Consider the following 14,129-nt stretch of genomic DNA (forward strand, 5'->3'; position numbering starts at 1 on the left):
TGATAGAATGGCAAACTCTGTCGTAAGTAAATCTGGAGTCAAGTTAGTAGTTGCCAAGTCAGAAGCTTCACATGAAGATGAGAAGCTGAACTGGAAAGTGTTTTTCTGATTTTGTATAAACAAGAAACAGTTTCTGTAAAATCAGTTTTAAGTAATACAGATCAAAGTTTTGTTTCTCCTCTTTTCAGTTTTACTCGATAATCACAAATTTTCAGCTTTTCGATTCTTCAGTGGGTAATTGCAATGTCCTCCATGGAAATCCTTTAATGGATAGTCCATCTTGAGTTTCAAGATTAGAAAACCTCCTCTTGACATTATTAAGATCCCTGTAACTCAAACGGAGCAAGGGTAAATCGAAAATGGACTTGGTTTGAGTAAATTTAAAACGGGTAGTCATGGACATGAATTGTAGTAATAATCCCTCCATTGTTTAGTGGAAATTTCCTTTTAACTCTTAAAAGTTACAAGAACACACGTAGGGATGTAATCAGAAACTCATTTTAGGGGTCAAGATGTTAATTAAACTTAATAATACAATTATAAATAAGCTTATAATAAATAATAAATTGAGTATAAATTGTACAAAAATATGAGTATTTATATATAATACTCTTTATAATTAATATATTTATGATTGTGTTTGACGATATGGAATAAATTTATAATAAATTAACGAGTGTAAAACAAAATCAAGAAAATTTACTAATAAACAAGTTATTAGGCCAACACAAATAACAACACCTCCAAATTAAACTACAATAAAATTTTTACTAATAAAATATTTAAAGATTTATCTAGCTTTTATAGTAAAATATTATAATTTTTGTTGTGATTTCACTTTTATGTTTCAATCCCTTAAAATAATGCATCAAAATATATATTTTTGATATTTATCTTTTTTTTTTTTTTTTATCTAACTTCAATATTTTGATATGATCCATCTATGGGTAGTTTAGATGGTTAGAATGAATTGAGGATAGTGTGGATAGATACATGATCTCAGGTTCAATTCTCCATCTGGGCATCCACAATTTAAATAAGAGTTTTTATTGATTTATTTAAAATATAAATACAGAGAGAGAGAGTTGGTTTATTTTCACATGCTGAATTAAATGGGTATGAATTATAAATTATTGTATATTTGTTTTTTAGAGCATAAATTGGAAAATTGGTGTATATTTTTTATTCGAATAGGTATTAGAACGAGTTATTCGAATACGTATTTACAAGTTATTCGAACAGGTATTTATGAGTTATTCAAATGATTAATCGAACGATCACGAACTGCTTGTTTCGTTAATCGAACGAACTCTAACGGTCATTCTGTGTTCATTCAAGTTCGAACACGATTTCGAATACCCCTTTGTGCTTATCGAACGATTTTCGAATGGGAGTGTTCGTTCGTGTTAGGTTCGTTTGCAGCCATTCCCCCATTACTGAGGTAATGTCATCTTATGTTACTTAGATTACCACGTTTGGTTGTCAAGTAGTATAAGATTCTGGCAATCTTCCAAAACCATAGTAATTACTATTGGTTATATAGGTGGTAACTGATTACCTCCATTTTCTTAGATATTTTAAGATTGCTTAGTAATCTTAATTTTGTTATAACTTTACCCTTAACTATTAAAATTTTGGGACAATAATGCCCTTATTTTGAAATTAACTGGCATGACCTTGCCATTACAATTTTATCTCTAATTAATTAAGTTTTTGGACAATAATGCCCTTATATTTAAAACAAATTGTAAGCCACCGAGGATCACCATCACCTGCTAACCACCACCATCAGCAATGGCCGAAACAGCGCACAGCCGACCGACATGCATCGAAATCAATCTGGTCGTTAACGGTCAAATCCATGGCGCACAACGGCCACAGATTTGGTTGGAAACTGCCAAACTAGATTTGGTCGTTTTTGGCCAGATCCACTTCCATCTGGCCATTTTCGACTATTGATTTGGCTAGAAATGGCTAGGTCGGTGCACAGCTGGCCAGATCCGAATGGTTATGCGCCATTTTGGCGACTGACAACGACGATCAACAGTGGCTTGGGGTGGGTGGGGGTGATTTTGTTACAAATTAAACTTTTATATGGATGAGGTGTTTTAGCAAAATCTCAAATGCACGTAGGAGGTTAAAAGAAATGATAATAAAAATAATATTATATTAATATTTAAAAAGGAGGACAATTTAGTAATCTATATAACATATCCACCAATAAATTCCTCCCAACCAAACATATCAATATAACATACCCACCAATTTATTCCAACCTACCAAACACATTTCCTTAAATATTCCCAATAATCTCCAAGGTAATATATTTTTCCATTAATATAACATTCCCTGAATTAAACGCACCTATAAGTAAATGTAGGAATATAATGTAATTATTGTATTTAATAACTATAATATAGGTGAGATAGAATAATTTAAGAGAGGACATAAATTTTATTGATAAATGGTATGGATGATGTGGTACTTCGCAGTATATAGGCTCTGTTTGGTAAGTTTTTTAGAATAACATTTTTGAAAATTATGATAGGATTCTGAAAAGTTTTTGTACATTTCTTAATAGCACTTTCTGAAATATTTAGATTATTTTTATCCCCTTAAGTTTGTTAATTTAACTAAACATCCGCCACAATAAAAGTTTATGAATTGATAAAAACACCCTCACCCACCCACATATTGCCGGTAGTCGGCCACCACTGTCGGAAAGTGGCTAGAATCTACTGGAATGGTGCACAACCGATTTGATATGGCCGGTCATGCACCGATATAGCCTTTTTTGGCCAGATCCAAAGTGGATCCGCCGGAAATGGCCAAACCTATGACCACAAATATGGTCGTTGACAGCCAGATCTGGTCATCCTTGATAGCCAAACGATGACCAAGATATCTAGCCGTCAACGACAGCCAAACGGCGACCAAGAAATGATCCTCATCAACGGCTAGATCTGGTCGTCAACAGCCAAATCTCTGGCCGTAGATTTGGCTGTTTTCAACTAAATCCATAGCAAATCTGGCCCGAAATGGACAGATCGAAGCACGACTGGCCAGATCTAACCCGTCGTTACGATAATGGTAGTGGCGATGGTGGCTGTTGGCAGGTAATAGTGGCTTGGGTGGGTGTGAGTGTTTTTGTTAATTTTAAAACTTTTATTGAAAAAAGTAATTGTTAATATTTTGAATTAAATAGAATATGATTGAATTTTGAAGATAATTGAGAATATTAAAACAAATGTGTATTTGGATGGGACTGAATAGGATAATAGGATAGGATAGTGAAAAAATAGGGAAACAAACGGACGGCTAAATTTTTGCCTAATTAAGAGCAGTATCATTTATTTTTAATTAATTGCCGGTTTCTAATATAACTAATTAAGTGAGGTGAACTCCCATATCCAACAAATAAAGATTAAACTTTTAATAGGAATTAAACCCACAAAAATCTGTTTATTAATATATTGACTATTAAATATAAGTCATAAGTTAGCCAAATCATCGAGCAAGGATTAAGGAGAAGATCCTCCACAGCCTTAAAATTAATGACCGGGTTACAGAGTTTCAATCAGTTTCTAATTCAGCAAATACTGTATATATAATAGGAGAAAATTAGGCTTCTGTCCTGAAGCTAGCAAGAACTTTTTCTCTTTCTCTTTTGCCCGATTGATCAAGAACCTGCAAGAAAAACAAATGCAGCTTGACTGCTCTCTGGTACTTTGACTTCATTGTCTAGAATGCATGTTAACTTGAGCTTTATTGTTAGTGAGGCTCAAATTGTCATTTGTCACCCTAATCGGCTGATTGATGACGACAGTGGCAACAATCTGTTCAAATTAACACTTTAAGTAATCGTAATAAAATTAAACATCTGTTAAGATGAATGTAAATACGCTAAAGAATGTAAACGAAGTCAATAAGAAAAATTTTACCAGCAGGTCGAACCAGAGACAATATTATATAAAAGGATGTGTAAGTGAATCGCAGGGCAAATCTCCTTTGGCAGAATAGAAGTATGCCTGCAGAGCTATGGCATAGACATTCTGCTAAAGGAGACTTGCTCTGTAATTCCTTAACTTCACACCTAAAAGCCGCTTCAAAAACTCATGTTATTCCCAAGTCATTGCACAAATCCTAGAGCACTTTATATACTCTTTTATGCACTAGTATGCGTTATATATCCAATTTCTTTCCCGTCTCGTTTACTTAAAAAATTGGGATATGCTGAAGAAGGCTAGCATATGCCATGGTCAAACATGTAAATAATATTCCCTCTCTCTCTCAATCATGGAATCGTGGTCCCAATAAATTCCTCACTGTTTCCTCATCTCCCTCACATCTTCATTCATCCTTTACAGATTTATATTTTCTTCACAACTCATAAAAACAGACACTTAAATAAGCTTAGTATATACTAGTTACACTAAATAAATTTACGGTATTAGTGTGTGGTTCATTCATTCTCGTTTTATATGTTGGCATTATTGAAAACTTTTAGGACATTAAAGCATCACTCCGTATTAATTAATTTGTTAATTTGAATCATTAATTAACCAGATCAAAATGAATTTAAGAGAATATTCAATTGTATCATTTAAGCTAGCATATTGAAACAATCTAGATCTAGTAATACAAAACCAAAAACACACAAACCACAAATAGTAAAGAAAAAAAAAATACATGCAATTTACCCTAATTTATCCAATTAACAGATTACGTCCTGCTACATCAACTTTTTCGTTTATAATGAAAATAATTTACCCTATGATTTGCTATCACCCTTATATAAGAAAAAAATATGTTTATATACTAGGTTTAAAAGATTAAAACCTAATATTATAAAAATTTATATTCTTAAGCTTAAACCCAATAATGAATTAATAATTTAAAGAAATCCTTCAACAACTCTTCGTAGAAAAGACTCAAACCGCTTAAGGGCTCAATGGCATTATCCCTCGACCCTCAAATACTCTGCGTGGTCCATTATTGTTAAAGTGGCAGACAACTCCAGCACATATATAGTAAATAGACTTTATATGTGGTGCTGGACATGTGCATGAGTACACGTAAAAACATGCAGAACAAAAATAGGAAAGCAACCCCTGACCCTTCCCCAGACGAAAAGAGGGAGTGAGAGAGGATAATGAGAACATGCTGTTGGATCTTCCTTCTTCAATGCGCACTTTTGATTTTTTGCTTTTCTCCTTTTCCTTCTGATGGGTATCTAAATACTCTTATTATTGGGGCAAAAAGCGAAGCATTTATATTTGATGCTCCCCACTTTTTCAAGAAAATCTAGACTCCCTCACCACGTATACGTTTGTTGACCCTTCGAAGATTGAAAGGGCCTCAAAAAGGAGAACCACAAATAGCAAATTAAACATGTTTAGCAGGTAACTAGAGACTAATAAACAAATTAAGGATTACTTTGTTTTCGTGAAAATTTGCCACGTTATTGGAACATCAGATGGGATTAAACTGAGAAAACAATAATATAAAGGAAAAGGTATTTCACTCTTATAGATTTCATATTTTATTTCTCTCTTTCTTTCTGTCACATTACAATATCAACTAAACCTCACATATAGGAGATAATTAGGTCAAGGATATCGACTGTCGTATTATATAATCTTTTCTTCTCCCAAAACTTAAAATAAGAGGCCGAGACTATATATTTAAGTTGAAATAGTATAATTTGATATTATTCCTTTTTACTTACAAGCTGTGATGGATGTACTTAGAATATGCTGATTGTATGGAAAATGCCAGACTTTCTCGTGACCTATAAATTTTATCAAACCTTGAAACTGTTCATTGTGCAAAAAACTTAAAAGAGCATGAGTGTGCATTACTGGGCAATTCTTGCTTTGGCAGTTGGCAATTCGTACTGCACTTATCTCAAGAGCAGGATGAGTGAGCTCACTGCCAAAGAAGATTTGCCCCGCAATTCAGCTTTTGCAACCGTCCATTCAGCTTCCAGTTACAATATTTTCACCAAAAACGTCTAGGTTTGAGGTTTGTGATTTCATGCATTATAATAAATAGTAGGTAATTTCAAATACTTGTGTAGATTTATTTAAAGTTTTATTGCATTTAATACTATGAGAAATACTTATACGAGGTCCTCTCATGTTAAGTTGTCATTCCACCTAAAAGCTTAAGTTAGTAGGTGAAGGCTCAACATATATTAGACTAATAGACCCCTTCCATCAAACTTTGATTTTTTTTTTTTTTTCTTTATCCAATTTGTATTTGGGAATTCGAATTTGAGATATTTGACAATATCTCACCACCTCCAATAATATAATGGCATGTGTAACACATATTTATCATATTTTATCTTTCAATCATTCATTACCATGATTCATGGATAAGTACTCATTATCATTCATCAATAACCATACTATCATAAGAGGTGGTTTTGAAAATTAACACTATGTGTTTTTATTTAATTGAATGTTCTCACCACGTCAACCAAGTAATATAGTAAGACTATCTCATATAAATTTTGTTCACAAAAGCATGTATGAGTATGAACATTGTAAGTGCATATAAGCACAACAATCTAACATGAGAGGAAAAATGGAAGCCTCTGACCTTCTAAGATTAAAGATGTGAAGTACTAGAAGCAATATATATCCAGCTTTTTATCACTTTATTATTATTATTATTTTTCTTTCCAAACATATTATTGCATGTTTCTCAAGAATTGGAAAGTCTATCTATTAAACCATGAGGTGTAATTCAATTGGTAACTGAACTCCAAGTGGAGCAAACTTTACTTGCATTTGTTAGGGGTTCGAATGGCACTGGAAGCACCTTATAACCAGGGGTACTTACCCAAGCCCTGATCGGGATTAGTTTCATACCTTCGGGTATAGGGAGACCCGAGGCTTTCACCAAAAAAAGAAATTATATCTATTAGCTGTGGTTGCATTAGAGTAACTTGGTGGTGTTGAAGAATTATCTGATTTTTCAAAAATCTAAGGTTCAAAATCTTCTTTTATTATTATCTCCAACATTTTCAGACTGTATCTATATATAACCAGACCTCTTCCTGATCAAAGCAAGAAATATATAATATTAATATCTGATAACCAAGGGAGTTATGTATGAAATTAACATATTGCAAAATCCAAACCAGTTCCTGATTGCATGAATAAGCATTATATATAGTTTGTGCATCTATTTCCAGTCCAGTCAAATCAACTCAATAGAAACCGACATGTATTAATTTAGCTGCAGTAAGATCTCAGATTCAATTAATCGATATATAGTCAAGACGCAATTAATATCAAAAGATATTGTGGATGTACAGTGATAAGCCTATAGCTAAATTAAATGAGCAAGGAATATAAAGGAGGCAGAGCAGGCAAAAGCCCTTCCTATTGATGTCTTCTTTAATTTCTTAATTAGATAAAAAAAAATTATTATTTGGATAAACCCAGTAATTATATAAAGAATAAAAGAATTTTACAACCAAAAGGGAAATCGCCCAGAAGTCATAGCCTTGGACATGACCAAGAGACAAATCAAGACAAAACCAAGAGCGACAACAGGATAAACATCCTAGAAACGCAGCAGAACAAGGTCAAGAGAACTGCTAAAAAAAGAACAAAAAGAAACATCCAGCAGCAACTATACACGACCATCAAAATAACGCTCATGGAAACTACCCAAAAATCAGCTGACCAAAATAACCCATATGTTATAATGTGGCTACTTCCTTAAGCCCGACTGCACCAGCCACACTTCTGCAGCCTGCAGCAAACTCACACCACCAGCCCTGCAGACCACCTGGAGACAAACGAGGTGGCTGCTAAAAGACCTAATCCCAAAGAACCTAACGACATCCGCAAATCAACCACCAGCACACAACGCAGAAACCAACACTGGATACCACCTGGAGAAGGACCTATACAGAGGTGGCCGCCGCGCAACCAGCAACAACCAACAGGCCAGCCGCACTACTGCCACCAGCTCCCAACCGAAAAATCACAGCCCTGCAAACCACCTGGAGAAAAGCTGCAAAAAGGTAACGGCTCAATAATCCTCCCCCCACTGCCAGTCTTGCCCAAGCTTGCTCCACCCACAACAGGCTGCACCAGACTTGAAGTACCCAAGGCACCAAACCAACAGGCCAGCCGCACAACTGCAACCAGCTCCCAACCAAAAACACAGCCCTGCAAACCACCTGGAGAAAAGCTGCAAAAAGGTAACTGCTCAATAATCCTCCCCCAGCTGCCAGTCCTGCCCAAGCTTGCGCCGACCACAGCAGGCTGCACCGGCCCTGAAATACCAAAGGCAAGAACCCAGCAGGAGACAACAGCACTCTCGCAACCAACCATCACAACTTTCCTGCAGAAAGAGCACCAAGCCACAAGCTGTAACAGGAGACAGGGCAGCAGCCCAAATAAACTAGCCATACCCAAAAGCACCCTCACAAAGCCCATGAGGATACCCTCTATCCCAACCATCTGCATACGCAACATGCCACCCAAACTGCAAACAACAAGGTCATGCCACTCCAGCCAAAACATACTGTCAACAACTGGAACAAAAAACTGCATAATTAACGCAACCTGGCCAGAAAGCAACGCAAAACCCAGCTGACCCGAGCAACATTGTTACAGCAGTGCATATTCACAAATAAATAGATTGCAGACATCCAGATCCCATAAGATAAAACCCAAAGCCCGGGCATAGAACACAACCGCAACACAAAAACTGCACATAGACTGCAGAATTCAAAAGGAAAAAATCACACCTGCTAGACCACAAGATAGACGTCACCTTAAGGTCCTAACACACTCCAAAGGAAGGTTCCATTTCTCAACCACTCTACGGGTTGTAGCATTATCTTTGAACTTAAGTCTACCCAATCTAAGCCTAACCACATCGATAACTTGCCGCTTCACATACTGAATGCTGCTGCAATTGCCTTTGGAAAGAAGCATATTCCTCTCTTGCCACGCACAATCCACAGCAGCCCCAATTAAAAGACGGCAAACGATAGCTCTAATGTTTTTTCCGTTAAAATTGTTTGCACACCATTCGACTATGTTATCCCAACCTGCCACATTAGTGCAAAATTTACCGTCAATCTGAACAGTCCTCCAAATTGTACGGGAAAAGGGGCATTCAAAGAAGAGGTGGTCATGGGAATCCATATCATTGCTGCACAGACACAAACCAATTCCTTCGATCTTCTCTGATCAAGGTTCTGATGCATAAATAGAAGGATGCATCTGATCTCTAATTAAAATGTCCTTCCCCTTGCTTAGTTATTTTTTTAAGAGAACTTTTTTGGTAGAAGGGCAATTTTATAAGTAGAAAGACAAGAAGCCAAATTAGAGGATGTAACGAATCTCACCTTTCAAATGGAAAAAAAATGAATCATATGAATACAGAATGCAAGCGAATTCCTAAAGTTCATTTAATATATTAATTAAGAACACCTCTGAGCTAGAAGGAGCTCTTAAGGAGAATTGTCCCACCAGGTTAAATCTGAGTAGTGGCGACACCAATTCCTTCCTTATTAAAAGGAGATTAATTAATGAAAGGTGTTTAATTGCCAAGGGTGGAGGAAAGAAATACCAAAGCGGAGTCACGTATACGTTCCAGCCAAATGAAATTCCTCTGTTTAAGCTATCTCAACATTAATAATAATCTCAAAAATTCTGCATCAAAGAAAGTTTGAACTCGATCCCAAAGGGATAGCAGAACTGCCCATGAAGTCACCTTCAAAATCCGAAAAGATTACATCAAATGCCGTAACCGTTGGTCCAAGATTACCTTTTGAGAGGTCATCTATCCATTGGTATAATGGTATTAACTTCGATCCAAGAGAAAACATGAGAGTACCATTCTACTTTAGAAATGTTTGGACCCTTGCCTAATGCCAAGGTGAGGTTGAGTACCAAGATTACAAAATTTAGTTGATTTGCAGTAGGAAAAAGTAAACCTGGGCAGAGAGGAGCAAGTTGCAAAATTGAGACTTGCATGAAGCCAAGTTCGTTCAAGAATCAAGAGTAAATATCACACTTTCAAATGGTCTGGGCGCATAACATATACAAGCAAAATATGATCCAATCTACAAGTCTTGATTATTGATTTTGCAGAACGTCAATTAAAGTAGAAATTTTGAACTAGTGTAAGTAAAGGCAAGTAAAAGAATTATAAATTTAATTAAAGTGAACAATGAATATTATCATATTAATTTTTTATGATTTAGATTTGTATTAAACCTTAAATAGTAGGGTCGTCATACAGATCGGAAAAATACACATAAACAAAACCACCAATTCGCCTGTTAGAATCTGATTAATGTATTCGATCGTTTATTACCAGGTTGGACAAGAATATCAATATGCATGCGTGAAACTCTAGCAATAATTAATTAAAAAGAATATATGCACAAAAGAAACTTGAAGATGGGCGATCATCTATTACTAATTTGACATTTTACTATACAGACTGAAAAAAAAAAAAGGATCAAATCTGCCCCTTAAACCAAAATCTGAATGGATATTCAGTGATCTAAATTGAAACAGCATAAATACCAACATTAGCTAGTTAGTCGATCTCAGGATCTTCTTGTGTTACGTTGCTGGTGAAGTGCATAGCTTCAGCTTAATCATCTCATCCGAAAATGATGTGGTGGAGGGATAGTCTCTCTCGCTTTGAAAACTGCTTCTGATGAATTACATCTTCCGTTGATCACATTCATAAATAAGCCTAACCAAAGGAAACGACATAGGCCATATTTATGTTCATTAGGATGATCACTAGATCAACTTTTACATAGAATCTGTTTCAATAATTAACATACAGAACTACTATATATGCATATCATATAATTAAATACATCTGTATGCTGCTTGAATAATTAAACTCCAACCATTATTATAGCCAAAGTATACATACCGAACAATTCAAAATTAGCTATCCTCCATTATGCTCAGCCGTGTCTGTTTGACTTCATAGATTTGAAATTCTGAAGTACAAACCACTTCATATCGGTCAATCGTCACTCCTGCTTCTGTAGCGATATTATCATCACTTACCTATAAAAATATAAAACAAAGAACTATTATCACGGGATAAATAATGAATGCATTATTTTTAAAGTTTATAATCATGATTAATTAGAACAGTAAATAGAACGAGGCATGGAACAACTGTGATAGTGAATGGCAGGGCAATTCTCCTTTGGCAAACAGAAGTATATATGCACTCCCTTTCAGTGCATGATCTCTCTTTGCCAAAGGAGGATTGCACTGTTATTCCTTCACCACATAATTAATCTTTCTTTCTTGTAAAAAAAACCTGAATGCCTGAGTCTTCACAGTGATCCGATAGCCTTTTTATACCATATAATCCGCACCTAACTTGGATATGCCAAAATAAAGGCAATAGGATATGCCGGTACAATTCCAGTAGATGTTCTTTCTTTCTCCTTCATGGTTTAATGGTCCCAAAACATCATCATATCCATCCTCTAAAGATCAAATGCCTATCAACATCTTCATTTATGCTGCGAAAATGAAGATCTTTTTGGTGGTTGCAAAGATATTTTGTCTACATATAGAGCAGCAGAATTTTCCAGTTCATTCTTCATTGAAAGATTACGCAAGCTGTCAAAACCCTAATCTCTAGCTCACTTTACCGTATTGGATTATTATAATCACGAGGGATTGAGCCGTTGACAATTGGTTACAATTTCATATGGCAATTAATTAACTGTATTAAAAATTCACAAACTTGGCTTTCAGCACTGGCCAGTTTTTCCAAAAGGGACTATTATTAATTAGTTGAGTTGACGCATTATTTAGGGAAAAATGAAAATACATATTTTTTTTATTATATAAAAGTTTTAACTTTGGGGTACAAAGTGGGGACCTTAATTTTTTATATAAAGATACATTTAAAACCAATCTTAATTAGCATTTTTATACATATGTCAACACCAAACTGATTTGGAAGCAATCACTTTTAAAGATGTCCCGATCCTAGAATAAAGAATAATTGCATGGGCCAAAAATCGAACAAGGCTTTGTCAGGCCCAATAACAAAATAATCACTTCATATGGCCCAGTGTTATAGCCCAACTCTGATTGGACCCACGCTTAAATCTATCATGTGGAAAGATCATCCAACGAGATGGCCAATTCTGTAAGAAGGACTGCTATATGGGCCGGTCCATTCTACGAGCTGGTCTATACCACGAGGCAGCCCACTCCACGAATTGGACTACTCTACGATTAAGGCCACCTTAAAAATTGAGCCAACCTACACTTTGGGCCACTCCACGAGTTGGGCCTTTCTACAGGTGAAGCTAAACTAGCTAGGCTCCAACTCTTCAATCTAAATTCATTCCACAATAGGATTTTAGTCCTATACAAATCCCAGTTCATCCAAGACTCTAAATCTTATTAGCATTATGAGTTTCATGTTTACTCAAACTCCTACTATGGAAATACCTAGTTCTACAAGGATTCAAGCTTCCTTGACTCACTATATAACAGATGTCAACCCTCTCATTATTCATTCAATCACAACCCTCTCGCTACCTTACTAACTTTTTTGTAAGTATTTTTTTAAATTATTAATTCAATGGTAATACTAATCCCTAAGGTCATGATATCGTCTTACCTCTGCACAATCATTTCTGTTTAAATTTCCAGTGTGACGACTCTCTATCGAAGTAACCACTTTCAATTAAGTTTGTTTTCCATTATATCGTGTGGGCATTTCAGAGTCTGAGTGGTCACACGCATCTGGCAAATATTTTGCATAACATGTATTGAATTTTGTTACTCCATGAACTGTTTTTATTCTCTTTTGAGATATTTTTTGTGGTCCCTTGTCATTTATTTATGTAATGTGCTAGAAAGTTTGTTTACAATTATCAGTGATCCCAAGAGAATTGGAATAAACTTTTTTCATAAAGGTAAAACCATAAAGCATCTTGTTGGCACCTGTCCCCTTGTATTGGCTAGATATTTTCTATATAATCTTCTCTCCAATGCAATTTCATTTTAAGCCTGATAATTTCTTTGAAAGTACTCTGCATATTCTAAAAGGTTTCTTTTGTTTTACATCAAGTTTCATATGCTTAGGTAGGCTTACAAATACCTTCATCAAATACTTTGCTTTTGTCCTTGCTTCTACATTGGTTACGTAGCTACGACTTGAAGCATTTTCGAGCTGATTCAACCGGAGTGCATGTTCGGTGATTGATCCTTCAAAGGTCTTCAAGGCTGACCAAGTGGTCTCGTGAATGTGGAGCTTGCTGTGATAGTTTGAAGTTCAACCAAATGGTGGAGTTTGAAGCATTGCAAAACAGAAAATGTTCTTGCAACTGAAGCTTAACTTTGGCTTTGTAATTTAACTGTAAATGTTTATCATAGTGGATTAGCTTCATTTGGACTTGGTCCTATAGATGTAGGCATTTTGCCGAACCATGTAAAATCCTCTTGTGTGCTTTATTTTGTTTCATGAATGACTGATTTGTAATGGTGATGAATGAACACTAAAATCAATTTACCAACTCATTCCGTTTAGGATTAATCAACTTGATAAGTGATTAAAACTTTTATTCTTGTTCCCAAGAACCACCACTTTTCCCCGCAATAGAGTCTTGTTATGACTAATCTATTCCAATAATCATCGTAGAGGTGAGTTCCAACCACTCTACGCGGCCCTAGCCAAACACTCCCGGTAAATATGCATTTATATGAAAACTATGTATACAATGTAATTAAGAAAAATCTAGAATATTCCAAGCCTAGTTATAGTAATGCGCATATTGGTAGATCTTACAAAATAAGGACACAAGAATGAATACTAAGGCCACAATTGAAGATAAGGAGGACCAATAATGGATGGCGAAGAGAGAGCATATTGGTAGATCGATCTTCAGAAATGTTGCGTTTACCCTTCACTATTTTGTCCAATTTTTGTACTGGGTATATCCGATGTTCAATAGAATTAAAAGTGATCCACATAAATTCGATGCCTTTCTTTCAACTTTCAACTACGTATTGACAGCTTCCACATAAAGTGATCCACATAATGAATCTAAAATAGTAGGTAAGATTTAAATTCCTTCATAAAGT

This window comes from Pistacia vera, unplaced genomic scaffold (assembly GCF_008641045.1).
Source record: "Pistacia vera cultivar Batoury unplaced genomic scaffold, PisVer_v2 Contig1060, whole genome shotgun sequence".
NCBI classification, from domain to species: domain Eukaryota; kingdom Viridiplantae; phylum Streptophyta; class Magnoliopsida; order Sapindales; family Anacardiaceae; genus Pistacia; species Pistacia vera.